The 15,235-nt window shown below is 43.1% G+C and overlaps 1 protein-coding gene across 6 annotated transcripts in view; it reads left to right on the forward strand.

Moving 5' to 3' along the window:
- The first annotated feature begins 6 nt into the window (after positions 1–6).
- LOC310681506 (catenin delta-2) overlaps positions 7–15,235 on the forward strand; it is a 248,418-nt gene continuing 233,189 nt past the window's right edge. For all 6 annotated transcript variants that reach the window (XM_083449350.1, XM_083449353.1, XM_083449352.1 and 3 more), the window contains exon 1: positions 7–19. The gene's annotated coding sequence lies outside the window, so the exon portion shown is untranslated. The remainder of the gene's footprint in view (positions 20–15,235) is intronic.

A 15,235-nucleotide genomic window follows, 5' to 3' on the forward strand; every position in this document is an offset into this window, starting at 1 on the left:
AGACCCGGCAGCCTCGCAGGTGAGTCCCCGGCTCCCGGGAGCGCGCCCTGCTCCAGCTCCGCCGGAGTCCGCGCGCGCGTTTGCATCCAGGTCTGGGAAATTGTGGGGCTGGGGGCGGGGGTCCGGTGGAAAAGAAGAGAACAAGGTAGCCGTGTGTGTGTTTTCCCACCACTCCCCAAATGCTGCTTTAAGTGGTTGCCGCTAGCACTAGCGTGTCCTCCTTAAATCTCAGACGTCTGAATAGCAAACAGGGACCCGGGACCCGTGAATACTTGGAGGTTACCCGCTCCTGATTTCAGCGGGACTCGCTGCTAAGTAAGTGTGTTTGGGGGTTGCAGCCTTCGACACCGATTATACCTGGCCATTCCTTCGGTTTTCGCTCCCCTGCCTACTTGCCTGATTGCTCTAAATGAGGGAAGTTGGTTCTGCTGTGAGCCCATCTAAATACAGCACAGTGCATCTTAATTGCTGATTATTAAATTCACTATCATTGATTTACTTGAACTTTTCGTGTGTAGTTATGCATTTTTCCGACACTGGATATAAAACTACTTTAAAGCTACTTTAAAGAAAAAGTTTTAAATGTAAGGACTGCCTAAATTCATTTAATGGATACACTTGTCTCTTCCTTTCAGCTAGATGAAGACGTGTCTGCATGCTGTCCCCTAACATAAATTTTGGAGTGTTCTGATTAGTGTCAATTATGTCACTGCTCTGTGTTTCTTGTCCTAGTCAGGAAACACTTGTTTGTTTTTAAAAATGATATCCTGGGTCTTCCTAATAATCTGATAACTAAGCTGTGTACTTTTTCAGTGGGATTTTTTTTGTTCTTATAAAAATCATTGGAGGTATATTGCTATAGCAACAACTGTCATGCTCATGTGTTCTCTTGTCTAATCTACATAGCTGGATCTGAAAATAAAGAAAAGTCAGATGGCAGCAAAATTGTGTTAATATCAGAAATATATTCTGGTGGCTCCCCTTTGCAGGGGGTGGGGGGGGGGTGGGAAGATCCACCCATGAAATGATAACTGTTACTCTATCATTGTTGCATGTTGCCAGAGAGAGTTTATTAGGTGTAGTTAAGTAACACATTGATCATGCATTATTGTAAATCGTGTTCCCTATATGTGACTTGCTAGATTGCTCCTCCAAGATTATTGGGCAAAGAGATGCTTGTAGAATAAGCACTATTAATCATCGAGGTTTTGTGTCCTATGCACGCTTCCTTGGGAATATTTTCTGTTCATTGGAATATAGAAAGCTGTCTTTTACCAAGTCAGACATCTGTACTGACTGCAAGGGCTTCAGATAAGGCTCTGTCGCAGCCCTTCTTGGAGATGCTGAGGGTTTTCAGCATGCAAACAGATGCGCTGCCACCGATCTATGGCCCTTGCCCAAGTCAGTGTGTCTGAGGGACATGCATTTGCCAGTGAGTGCAGCCACCATGGCCAAGTATTTGCCGTGGCTCCAAGATGAGCAAGATGTTTCTCCAACATGCTGCTATTTCCACTTTCCACAGAGATCCCTAGAAGGCTGGAAGCATTGCAAGTGAATTCTCAGTTTGCATGCTATACTGCTTGCACAGGAAGATAGGAAGCTTCCTTTCACAAAGTCAGACCATTGGACAATCTAGGTCAGCATTGTCTTCACGAGGAGTGGGAAACTTTAGGCTCAGGGGCAAAATGTGGCGCTCTGGGCCAGTCTGTCTGTCCCTCAGACTCTCCCCGTCACACTTTCTCCCCAGGCTATATCTTTCACTGGTCCTTCTCCACAAGGTCTTTTGTGTGGTAAGAATGTGTCCTCCTATCCCTCTTGCTTGCCAGGATAGAAGGATGTGCACAGAAGCCTCTGACTTTTGTGTGGCTAGAATGTAGTTTGCTTTTCTCCACCTACTTTTTTGCTTCTGGCCACAACCCCTTTAACTCTTGGCCTTGCCCACAGAACCAGCAGGTTCCCATGAGGCTGAAGAAGGTTCTCCACCCTTGGTCTACACCAGAAGTTGGGAACCTTTGGCCCACCAGACCAGTTTAGTCAAGCCACACACACCTGCCTTGCATCTGACACCATATATGACATCTGTTGTGAGGCAGATAAAGTTGTGATGGGGGGAGGCATTTCTGGGCACTGCCAACCATTGGTGTCTTCAAAGCCCTCCAACAAGGCCTTTTGAAACTCCAGCTATCAGCTTATTGTCGGGCCCTCAGAGTGCAGCACCAGGCCATCTGCAGATACTGATAACCAGCTGATTTTCAGTGCTTGAAGGGAGCTTGCAAAGACACAAATCAGCTGATTGTTGGTGCTGTGCTCTGTATCCATGCCAGTCAGCTGGGGACTTCCCAGTGCTAGAGGCTGGAAGAAGCAGCTGGAGGAAGCTCTTGGGACCAAAACAACTTTCTTTGCAGAGGGGAAAATGTTCCATTCACCCCTCTGCAGAGAATTCAAAGGGGCTTCTTGTAACTGACAATTGATTGGCAATTATGGAGAAGTCTTTTGAAGGTGCCCTTCCAGCACTAGTCAGCTGACTGATGCTGAAAGGGCATCTTCAAACGAGGTTGCTGTAGGGACACCAACCTGGTGCCCAAAGTCTTTCCTTGGCACCCCCAGACAGGTGCCCCAGACTCCCAGCTTTCATTAACAACAAGTCTCTAGTCCTTTTAGAAGGAAAGTTATGGGTCAAAATGTGCAGGTACCTTCCAAAATATTTCTGTGAAATGAATGTGAATGTGGTGTGGTCACCGTGTGCATTTTTACTGGTACTTAGGAATGTTCCCTGTTGCTATTAGACAGCAACAGTTTGAGGGCTTGACTTTATGTATCTTTGTAAAATCAGTCTTGTGTGATCGCCACAATCAGGACCAGCACATAGCTATCTTCCTAAGGTAAGCATAGAGATATTAGGGGTGGCTGTTTTTCTAATTTTCTGCTACGTCATGCTTCCAATGACAGCCATTTTGTGTTACGCCACCACTCACCCCCATGACAACCATTTTGTGACTGACACCCCTACCACACTCTCAGAATTCAAAATGTGCCAATGAGTCCAAAATGGTTTGTGACCATCCTTTTTCTCACACCCTCTTTCAGCGATTACTGATTTATCTGTTAGGGTAGCCTCTTTTGAACAGGCAGTACACCAGGCATCATTATGTCAGAAAATTGGCAGATGTCAACTCTATGGGGGTTGTGAGGAGGTAACCAGCCAGTCAGATCCAGTTACCCACCTCTAATCTACACTGATTGGCAATGGCTCTCCGGGATTTCACATGGGGAAGATTTCCAAACCTACCTGTAGTTGCTGTGGATTAAACCTTGCACTGTCTGCGTGCAAATCAGATGCTCTATCACTGAGATGTGGTCTGTAAATTTGGTGGACCTTTGCAGTTCCTTTATACTTCAGTGGACACATTCTACTAGTCAGTGAACCTTTTCTGTTTTGTATTTACGATTTCTCTGTCATCCTTTTTGTCTGGATTTGCTTCCTGATAAATGTGGCCTGCCAGCATGTGACAGGATGGCCTCAGCCAATTAAACAGGAGACCTGGGGCTGTAATTGCAACCCATCCTGCCTGGCCTCTTTCAGACACAGAGTCTTCCTTTGCCTCATTCTTATGCTCCACTGTATCTTCCCTTCTTCTTCTTCTTCTTCTTCTTCTTCTTCTTCTTCTTCTTCTTCTTCTTCTTCTCCTCCTCCTCCTCCTCCTCCTCCTCCTCCTCCTCTACTTCTCAGCTTCAAAAGACTTTAACACTTCTTTGTTTCCTAGGGTGACATGCTTCTTGTGACCCCCTTTTCTTCTTTTAGGGCTGCCTCCTATACACATAACATGAAACCAAACAAAACAAACTCATGAGTCATGAAAGAAAAGTTTCTATTTTACTTCACTTTTTCTTCATTTCTGAAATGATACCATGGCTTACGTTGGGGCTTTCCTACAATTTCCTTCTCTCTGCCCCCCTCCTTTCATATTTTTGTTTACTATAATATCTGTCCTGAAGTGTGCTCTCCATTTTGTAATTTTTAGTTGGTCCTAGTAAGGTGGTTATTCAGTTAATGCTTTGATTTTTTTTTTATAGATCAGTGCAGCCGCAAACATTTTTCCAAAGTCTGTATCTCATGCAAGTTCATATTCAATAGACAAATAGCTAGGTGGCAGAACTGTTCTTGCCCCATAGAGAATGCCTGCAGTTTTTGATGAGTGTTAACTTGCTGAAACTTCTGTCAGCTTCTGCAACACACCCTGACACCGCACAGAAAATCCATTGGTTGTTTTTTGTAAAATTATTTAATAAATAGGTTGAAGTGGTGTTTCATACTCTTCTCTCCTTCAAAAAAAAGCAGACTTTGAAGAATTTTTTCAGATGCAACATTTTATAAGGAAAATTCTTATGAACCCACCTGGGACAGTTGTAAAGCAGATGTTTCTAGACATGGCAGTATGGTGACCATTGGTGTGTGCATTTGTGAACTAGTCAGATACATACATTTGGGACTGTAAATCCTACCAGCAACACTGCCTCCCATTGTCCCTGGTATCATTATGGTATTTTGTCCCTCCTTCCTTTATATATGTGCACAAGGAACTCTGGAACTGGTAGCATTTGTGAGAGCACGCCATATAGAGAGAAGGAAAATCTCTTGTCTTTCAAGCTACATGTTTTAGTTTGCCCACATAACCAACCCTCTAGTCGAGGGTTGTAACTCAATGGGTGTGTTATTCGGCTGTAACACAATAGGTATGTGGATACAGGAAAACAAATACCCTCAGGCATGATCTACAATTTAGCTACTTTACAATGGGGTTGCCACCAGACTTTCCTAGTTCCTTGGGCCCTGGTAAAGGGTAGTTTTACGCCACCTCAGGGCTTGCGCCCTGCAGTCAAATGGAGCCAGGAACTTTTTATTCATAGTACAAAATCTCTCTTAGTGCAGGAGTAAGGAATCCTTTTCAGCCAGAGGGCTGCATGCTCTCATTGGGGCATGTTGAATTTTTCAACTTTCAAATTCCAAAAATGAGGGGTGCTAAAAAGTTGTAACATGACTTGGGAATTCAAAAGATACTTTGGTTAAGTTCATATAATTTAGTTTTGCTTTGTAAGTAAAATGTATGTACAATTGCATAGAAGTCATTAAAAACGATTGCCAAATACTTGCAGTTATGCAGTAATGTTATTTGTTTTCATTATATAGCATTATCTTGACATTTTCAGAAGGTAAAATTTAAATTATTTGGTTTTCCGCAAGCAGTATATGTGCTGCTTTGTTAAATGTAGACCTAAATGTTGTCCAATCAAAAAAATAATAGCAGATCTGAATTCCTTACACCCAAAAATGTCTTTTAAGGACCCCCCTCCCAGTGAAGTCATTTGCAAAAATTAAGTTTCATCCCCTGAAATGACACACCCTATGCCAATGTGGCCAGTCTTCCAGGGATGGGGGCAAAAGCAAAGGTGAGTGGACTTATTGGTGTAGCTCTTGTATTTGTACAGGAGGCTACATTCCACCCATGTGAAAGTCAGAGATTTTAAATCCACCTACAAACACTACATTTCTGTCCTCTAGCCAGGAGTGCAAGAAGTATTACCATTATTAAGGAACATTACCATGTTTCTGGGCTGGAACGGAGCAGGGCTGGTGGGAGTTTGGGCCCAGTGAGGGGACAGGGAATGGGGAGAAAGCAACAGACTGGATAGAGAAGGACTGGCTCAGTGTCAGTACCATGGTTTATATCTAAATGTCCGTCCTTTTTGTTTCTACATTTTGAACCAAAGTAGACCCACAAATGAAAGAGCTGTTCTTTTTTTGGAGTTGGGCCATTCAGATTAGTGTTTACATGCAGCTACATAGGAATTTGTGGACGTGCGCACATGCTACAACTGACTGAACATGCTTGTGCATATCTTTGCACACCGGTTCAATTTATAGCAGGGGTGGCCAACTCCCAAGAGACTGCGATCTGCTCACAGAGTTAAATACTGGCGCTGATCTACCCCCTTTTTGGGGTTCAGCAGGAAAACCCCATTTTTTGGGGGGGAAATGTTGAGCTTTTTTTAGGGGAGCCAAACTTTTTACTTGTTGAGTTTCTTTGCGGGGAGCCAGTGATCTACCACAGATGGCCAGTGATCTACCTGTTGGATGTGCCTCATTTATAGCACCTCCACATAGAGCTGGAAAACTCTCCTGTTGGGAACCTGGATACCTGCTGCCAGTCTACATAGACAGTGCAGAACTTATTAGTATTAGTATGCCACCCTTCATCTGAAGATCCTAGGTCAATTTACAACAGAAAAAGTACAAAATGAGAATACAAAATACATAATAAAACAGAAACCAGTGGCCTCCCTCCCACAAACACATTTCAAAGCCATAGAATGTCAATCAATCAGCTGAAGCCCTGGTTGAAGATAAATGTTTTCACCTGGCTCCAAAATATATGTAATGAAGGTGCCAGGTGAACCTCCCTTGGAAGAGCTAAATGGTCCAATGGAATCACCTGGTGTAAGGCATCTTCCTGGGTTTCTTTCTAATTCTGAATGAAAACGACATTAAAAACAGGTAATTTTGAGGACCCAGTAGAGGTGGGGGGAGCTGTACTACATTGACACATGCAATTTAGCAATGCAGTCAACTGCTTTGAGTGTTATAAATAAATAGTTTCCATAGAGATCCTCATTTACTTTAAAAAGAAGAGAAAGGAATAGAAGCCGAATCACCGAGATCCTGTTTGTATATGATGGAGTAATGATTTCATAATTGGATTTTGCACCTGTATAATATGAACATATGTTTTTCTTGGAGAGAGGTTTTTGCTAATTCAGCTATTCAGCTGAGACATGGGGGGGGGGTGCAGTTCAGCATTTTCTTGTAATGACTTGGTTGTTGTTTTTTATACAAGCAAAAAGTGTCGCAATCCATTTTTGACCATTGTTCCTACAGGAGAGGGAGGTTGCTCTTGGAACGGGAAGGTCTGCTTGACACTTGACTCAAGTAGGCAGCTTAATAGAGTATTGCTGTTTCTCCTATTATTTCCATCAGCTGCAGAATGGTTGGCTGCTGATGGAGTTTGATGGAAGCTGGTCTATGCACACTAATGGACTTCTTTTATTGCAATTAATAGAAAATCTAGCTTTTGTGATCATGTGTTTGGGAATGTCCAATGCAAAATTGGGTGTGATAAGGCTTAGTATAAATTAGAGCCCAATAGGAAATAAGGGGGGGGGGAATGTTATTTTTTAAAAGCTGTTGTAATTTATTGAGTGGGACGCGGGTGGTGCTGTGGGTTAAACCACAGAGCCTAGGACTTGCTGCTCAGAAGGTTGGTGGTTCGAATCCCCGCGACGGGGTGAGCTCCTGTTGCTCGGTCCCTGCTCCTGCCAACCTAGCAGTTCAAAAGCATGTCAAAGTACAAGTAGATAAATAGGTACTGCTCTAGCGGGAAGTTAAATGGCGTTTCCGTGTGCTGCTCTGGTTCGCCAGAAGCGGCTTAGTCATGCTGGCCCCATGACCCGGAAACTGTACACCGGCTCCCTCGGCCAATAAAGCGAGATGAGCACCACAACCCCAGAGTCCGCCATGACTGGAGCTAATGGTCAGGGGTCCCCTTACCTTTACCTTAATTTATTGAGTAGTTATTTATTGTTTCAAAGAAATGTTGCAATGACCAATCTCTGCCTAAAAGTCCTCCAAGAACTGAGGTGTCTCCTTCGCATTCTGAAAGGGATAACATCTGAGATCTCCTTCTGGCTCTTTCATTCGCATGGCTTATATTGGCTGGCAGGCAGAGGCGTACCTAGGCTCCCTTGCGCCCTTGGCAAGGAGATGTATTGGCATCTCTGAAGCCGGGAGAGATTTAAAAAGTTTGCTTTCCTTCACTCTCTGCTTTCTCTTCTATCTCCTTCCTCCCTTCCCTTCTCCTACCGCAACTCTCGCCTGATTTCTCTGTCTTTCTTTCCTCCAAGCCGTGCAGGGCGCCCCCCTCACACTTATAATAGCACTGCCTGCCGACTGGGGAGAGGGCCCCACAGGTTGGCCCATGCCAGCGACTAGGTTCCTCTACTGAGGCCTGCAGAGAAGCCTGCATTCCTTGCCTGGCCTCCCATAGCAGTGGAAGAACAGCCCTGGGACAACTCCTAGGTACACATCTGCTGGCAGCGATCCTCTCAAAGACCAGCATGAACAAATGTTCTTCACACTCTACCCTCTTTGGGTGCAATCATCTAAAACTGGTGATTATAGAGCTTTCTCACACCTTATATGTTTAGGTAAAGAGTGACTATGACAAATGTTTGTAAAATACAAATAACGAGCTGGGGTTGACTGCAGCTGCCTTGATTACTAAATGGCACACTAGGATTTATTGCTGTGTAGAATATGAAACAGACGTGGGTGGCACTGTGGGTTAAACCACAGAGCCTAGGACTTGCCGATCAGAAGGTCGGCGGTTCGAATCCCGTGATGGGGTGAGCTCCTGCTGCTTGGTCTCTGCTCCTGCCAACCTAGCAGTTCGAAAGCACGTCGAAGTGTAAGTAGATAAATAGGTACCACTCCGGTGAGAAGGTAAACGGCATTTCTGTGCACTGCTCTGGTTTGCCAGAAGCAGCTTAGTCATGCTGGCCACATGACCCGGAAGCTGTCTGCGGACAAATGCCGGCTCCCTCGGCCAATAAAGCGAGATGAGCGCCGCAACCCCAGAGTTGGTCACGACTAGACCTGGTGGTCAGGGGTCCCTTTACCTTTACTTAGAATATGAAACAATCCTATTACCCTAGTTACTGTTGATTTTAGCACGCTTGTGATCACACCGTATGTTTCTAAAGCTAATCAGAACAATTGCAGTGCATCATAAACCTTGCTTTGCTAGTCTAACTTTACCCTTCACTCAAAGTTTGAACAAGAAAAAAATGGCATGCATTATCTAATCCAGTAAGCAAACAAACAAAAACAACATGCAGTCATTCAGTTAACAAGGAACTTTTCAGCTTAATGTGTTGTGTTTTCCATGGTTGCTCAGGTTCAAAGATTCTGGGAAACTGTAGCTGTTAACAGCCACACCCTTAATAGATGTGCTGCACAATATTGATGTAGTGTTGAAACCTATCATTCCAGATTCATTACTCCCTGGATGGATGTTGGTGACAGAGTGGTGGACCTAAGTCACATTTGTACAGTCGCTGAAATAGACATATGGAGTCTGTGCAACTGAAGCGAACGTGTGCCCAAATGTACCATACCACCTCAAAAGAACCAAACTTGGCAGCCAACACCATTCACATGGAACAATAGATTACGAAATTTCAGTTTCATGGTCCCCATATGTGTATTATTGGGTGATACTAGCAGGGGTTCATGTTGGTTTCTGTGCCTTACAATTCCCCCAGCTGATTTCTGCACATTGTATGGTTGTTAAAGGCACAGGAGCAGTTCACGCTTAGTGTTTTTTCTTAGACCTTTAAGTCTAGCTTTAAAGATTGCAACAGAATTTATTTTTTTTGTATAGACTATTCTGAACCTTACCTCTCCTGCTCTGCCAAGTATTAACCCATTTTTTTTAACTATAAATGCCTTAGAACCTATTTCTGTTCGTTTGTTTAAAAGATTTCTTATCTGCCCTTACCATAGGGTCCCAGGGTGGGTTTAAGCCAGGGGTGCCCAAGTTTTTTTTTCAAAGAGGTCCATATTTGATGAAGTGAGCATGTGTGAGGGCCAACCAAAGCTTTTTTTAGAATTTGACCCCAATTTGGGATTAGGCCCCCAAAACGGACTTTGGACATGCCTGGTTTAAGCTATAGAATCTACAATTATAAAACAAGTAGAGAAAACCATTCCAGATGGAGCAGAGCAGTATAAATTCTGCAAAAGAGGCACTGCCCACAGAACAAAGTACATTGATTGGTAATATGACTACTCCCCGTACATGGATTTCTCATGCTGGTGGAGTTCAGTTCAGCTGACTCACCTTGGGCATGGGGCTGTGACCATGGCCCTGCAATAAACTATTTGAAGTCATTCCTTTCCAGAGTAATCATGAGCACTAAGATTTTTGCCCTCCCGAATGGGGAGGAAAGGAGAAGGTGACAGCAAGCACAAGAAAGCTATTTTCTGAGAAAGGAGAAAATAAATAGGCTTCTTTGTTGTTTGTTTGGCTTCTTTGGGTTGTTGTTGTTTTTTTGTCAAAGGTGGTTTTCTGCTTCATGTATACACGTTAGAAATTCAGGTCTTGTCTGTTCATGATAGATTATGACATCTCAAGAGAGGGAAACTGAACAAGCCTTTGTTTTTCGTTTCTTAGCACTTCTTTAACTCCACTGACTAATGAACTCTTGAATCAAAGGATGCCTTTGTTAAATATAAAACACTGCCAGATCTCTTCAATTAAACCCTTTGGAATCATGGTACCCAGACCTTGAGCGGGGGGCAGGGGGAGGTGCAATGAAAGAAATGTTAAACTGCCTTTAACAAACAGAAACAGGGTTTTTCACAGTTCACCTTTAAAAAAAAAAAAGCCTGGTAGTGTTGCTTTTAATTCGAAGAATTAGATCTCTGTTTCTTGTTCCCTGTTTTCAGTAACAAAGCTAAGCATTACGACTACCCCTGAGGATTTTTAACACTAATGAGAAAGTAGTAGCCACTTATTCTGGACATATCCTTTTGGTTTGCATAAGTGGTATGTGAGGGTACTTTAAATTGACTTTAAATTACAGTTTTCTGATCCAGACATGAAGGGAAATTAGTTAAAGAAACCTTAATTTCATGGGAACCATATGAGGTAGATTTTGTTTGAGACATGGACTGTTTGAACATCACATCAAACTATGGTTTAGCAAGACATGAAAGAGCCTAGCTTTCTCCTGGGCTCATAGCTGCCCCTCCCCAGAAGATGCAGAGTTTGGAAGGCTTTTCGTCTCTTTCAGGTTAACGGTCATGTTGTCCAGCAGGGGTGCCAACTTCGATCACACGTGGCGCGCGTGCACACACACACACACACACCCCATTTGAATGACAATGGCTATCAACTTTTGGGTCCCCCTGGCCCCCTCAAATATTTTATTGGGGCATCTGAAGGGACTTCAGCCCCTAGCAGTTGGCTTTTATGTTGTCCAGTCCAGCAAACTGTGTCCACTACAACTGTACTTCGTTTTAAACAAGCTCACTTCAAACTGTGGTTTCTAAGACACTGGCTTGTTTAGCTAACCACAGGCAATTTAACCATAGTTCTGTGTTTGGACAACACAGGAAGCTGTAATTAACTAAAAGAGTAAATTTCTGAACCCTTCCTCTTGGCTGTGTAGGTGGAGGAGTGGGTAAGTGGGAGTTTGGGAGGAGTTCAGATTCATTCACACCTTGCTTCGGCCATAGTTTAGCGATGTCCAAACACAGCCATAGCAATGATTAGGAACATCCAGTCAGTTTCATGTCTGTGCAGGTATATGAACCCCAGTCTAATCAGCACATTTCCATTGTGCTTTGCTGACTCTCGCAACAGCTCTTCATTATTTCATTTATCCTTCTGCCCTCCCACGATCTCCAGTAATGCCTTCTTTTCTTGCCTCGCCAAAATCTTCTCTTCATCGGAGTCCATTTCCCAAAAGGGAATATTACAGATTTGTTCCTAGATCTCCTTGTTCTATTAGCTGCAATTGATGCTGATCTCAAACTTTTGTCAGCAATAGATTTCAAAATATACCTTTTGAAACTCTTTCTGTAAACATGAGGCCAGAAAACATTTTTTAACCTGAACATTTGCATAATTGTGATATTTCTTGCAATAAACAGTTTAAGTGATCTGGACTGGAGCTAGCTTTTAAGGTGTTTAATATTCCTGGGTTATACCTTTAGTGTTCAGACTGCTGCAGTTTGGGCAAGAATTAGTATACACATTGGCTTTAAAGTACACATTATCCTAATTTTACTTTTATGTAATTGACCCCTTTATTTTCTTAACTATTCCCATATTGGTGATCCTTTCCACAAGTTTGTTAATACTGTGTATTTTAAAGGACAGGTAAAGTGGATTTGATGTTTTAAACTGCTGCATCAGCAGTTTATCAGCATGCATGATAAAATTGTATGAAATACACAGCTAAAACCCACAGACCGATTAAAAAAAACAAATACACATAAAATAATGATCCAAAAATATAAGAAGAGCCCTGCTGGTTTGGACCCAAGGCCCATCGAGTCCGACATTCTGTTCCCACAGTGGCCAGCTAGATGCCCAAGGGAAGCTTGGAGGCAGGTCCAGAGCAAAACAGCCCTCTTCCCCACCTGTCATTCCCAGCTGCTGGTATTGAGAGGCGTATTGTATACAACAGTGGTGGCAGAACTTAGCTATTCAGTCTGTAATACAGTACAGTGGTACCTTGGTTTGCATACGTCTTGGTTTGCATACGTTTTGGATTACAAGCACGTCAAACCCGGAAGTGCATGTCCCGGTTTGCAACGTTTGTTTGGATTATAACCCATTTTTTTATTATTATTATGAACAATTTTGTTTTTGAGGCCCCATTGGCAAAAGTGCTTCTTTGGTTACAACCTGTTTTGGTTTACAAACAGACCTCCGGAACAGATTATGGTTGTAAAGCAAGGTAGCACTGTAGTTGAAAACAAATATCTGTTTAGTAGGTTTGCATCAAGTATCTAAAACAATATAGGGAGGTTAGGCCTGCCTAACAGAGGATTTCTAATGCAACCAAGCATTATGAGCCGGGCAAGGAATTACCAAATTTGTTGACATCTTTGATTACAATTATCCAAAAACATCACTGAATTTCTGTAGTGATAATGATGATTTTTGGGTGATGCGCCTCTTTCTCAGTTTCCATGGTGTTTAGGGTGTGTGTATGTGCTATTTCAAAATTCTGATCAGAGCTTTTTTCATAATTAATGTACCTGTTGGCAGATAATGATGTGCCAAAGTGTAAGGAGAACTCTCATCTTACCTGTACCATATTCTCATATACAGCTCACATGGTTCAGTCTTACTCAAAAACTATTTGTTAATGGGTGCTATCAGAGTTAGTACATGCCATCTTGCTATGTTTTATCATGTGTATTTATTAACAGAGCTTTTTTGTGAGTAAGGCTGAAATTATTTATTTGCAAATCTTTTCAGCGTTATACAGTAAATTTGTCTTTTACTTCTGACCTTCAGAAAGGTTACATATGTTGAATATACATCTGAATACAGTAAAACCTAGAAGCAATTAAAATTCTTGCAACAGTCTCTCAAATGGCATTGAATGAGAAGGGTTAATAGTTATCCAAAAAATAATTAAAAGCCTGGCAGAATAAAAATGTCTTGGGGTGCATCAAAGGTGGGATTAGCTGAATTCCCAGTGGCAGCCCCCTGACACCCTGTTCTGTTACAAATTTGGCTCACCCCCTATTTTCCTTTAATTGTAATTGCGCACTGTCATACTAAATCTGTACCTCTTGCATTTCATAAATATTGTAAGCCAACTTCTTTTGTTTTTAGACCTGTCTACTGAATAGTAAATACATGAAATAAGCAAAACCTTTAGAATACAGGACTAGAGAGAGCAGCAAACACAGATAACAAGTAAGCCTTTGTTTTTGACGCCAACTGTTAGATCAAACCTGTATATGTTTTGTGAAGTGGGGAGAGGAGGGGGAGAAACAATGCCAGGTTTTTCTGCTGGAAGATTAAAAACACTTGTGTTATACTCCTTCTCTCTAGTCATAAGCGCAACAGTTCTCCTTCACTCCGTACTTGCGTAACGAAGTTAACTCCCTATAGGGCTGAACCCTTTCCAGACCTGGCAGACCCCTTTGAACACCTGCAAAATAGGCGACATGTCAGGTACTGGATTCGCCTCCCCCCACCCGGAGCACTGTGTCATGTCTTTTTGCTGGGGAAAGTACAGCTGTTGAAAATTATGTCGCTCATACAGCTGTGAGAAGAACAGCATCCCTGCTGGAGCAGCCCTTACCACCAAGCTGGCATCTACACCAGTGGAAGATGGCATATAACCTACCATAATGCACCTTTTTTTTTAGGGACGCGGGTGGTGCTGTGGTCTAAACCACAGAGCCCAGGGCTTGCTGATCGAAAGCTCGGCGGTTCGAACCCCGCGACGGGGTGAGCTCCCGTTGCTTGGTCCCAGCTCCTGCCAACCTAGCAGTTCAAAAGCACCTCAAAGTGCAAGTAGATAAATAGGTACCACTCCGGCGGGAAAGTAAATGGCGTTTCCATGAGCTGTTCTGGTTTCGCCAGAAGCAGCCTAGTCATGCTGGCCACATGACCCAGAAAAAACTCTGCGGACAAACGCCAGCTCCCTCCGCCAGTAAAGCATGATGAGCGCCGCAACCCCAGAGTTGTTTGCGACTGGACTTAACTGTCAGGGGTCCTTTTACCAGCTCAGTCAATAGTTCTGAAATTATTTTATCAGTATTGTAGTGGACAAGACTGGGAAGAAGGGAGCACAGTCATTTCTCCTTCCATACAGACATAGCTGTGGTAGATTGCTATATAGCCTTTGTGGAGGCTGAACCATGTGTGGGTAGCAGTTCTCTTGGGACTCTTGCCTTAGTACAGTTGTTGAGCTCATATGAACCATCACCAGGTAATAGAGAGAGTCATTTAGAGCCCAGTCTCCTCTATACCGCTGATGGATTACTTTAATTAAAGTTAGAATTTGCTTTCTCAGTGTGAAGACGGAGATTTGAAAAAGCAAATATGTGATGGCTTTATTTTGATGAGAGGTAAAGTTCTGCTTTTAGCTAAGGAGCAGAATATAATCAGATTTGTGGGTGACGCACAGATGGGGAAAATTGGCTCAGAAATTAAAACACAAAAATAGTTCGGTTGAGCTATGTTCTAGGCAAATCTTAGGAGTTTTTAGGAATCTTATTCATGAGGTTAGTTCCAAAGGTGCTTCCCTTACAGAAAATTCTTCTTCCATTCTCATGCTACAGCAGAAGTTGCAGCAAATCACTGATTGAGTCTGGCTGCCTTGAGCAATTTTTTAGTGCCCCTCCCAAGGCCAGTGTGGTAGTGCCAGGTGGCATTGTGCCCTCTCTGTTCTTCGGATGATGGATGCAGTTTTCTTCCCCATTGTGGTGCTGTGCTGGGTGGAGAGGTTATTTAGCTTTACATTTCTCCTAGATTAGACCCAGAGCCTAGATGCCAAGGTTTCAGTGGTGGCCAAGAGTGTGTTTGTATGTTTAAAACTGGTTTCTAAAGATGTCTGATTAGACCATGGTAACACATGCCTTAGT

Source organism: Podarcis tiliguerta (genome assembly GCF_965153285.1).
Source record: "Podarcis tiliguerta genome assembly, chromosome: 7".
Classification (NCBI taxonomy): domain Eukaryota; kingdom Metazoa; phylum Chordata; class Lepidosauria; order Squamata; family Lacertidae; genus Podarcis; species Podarcis tiliguerta.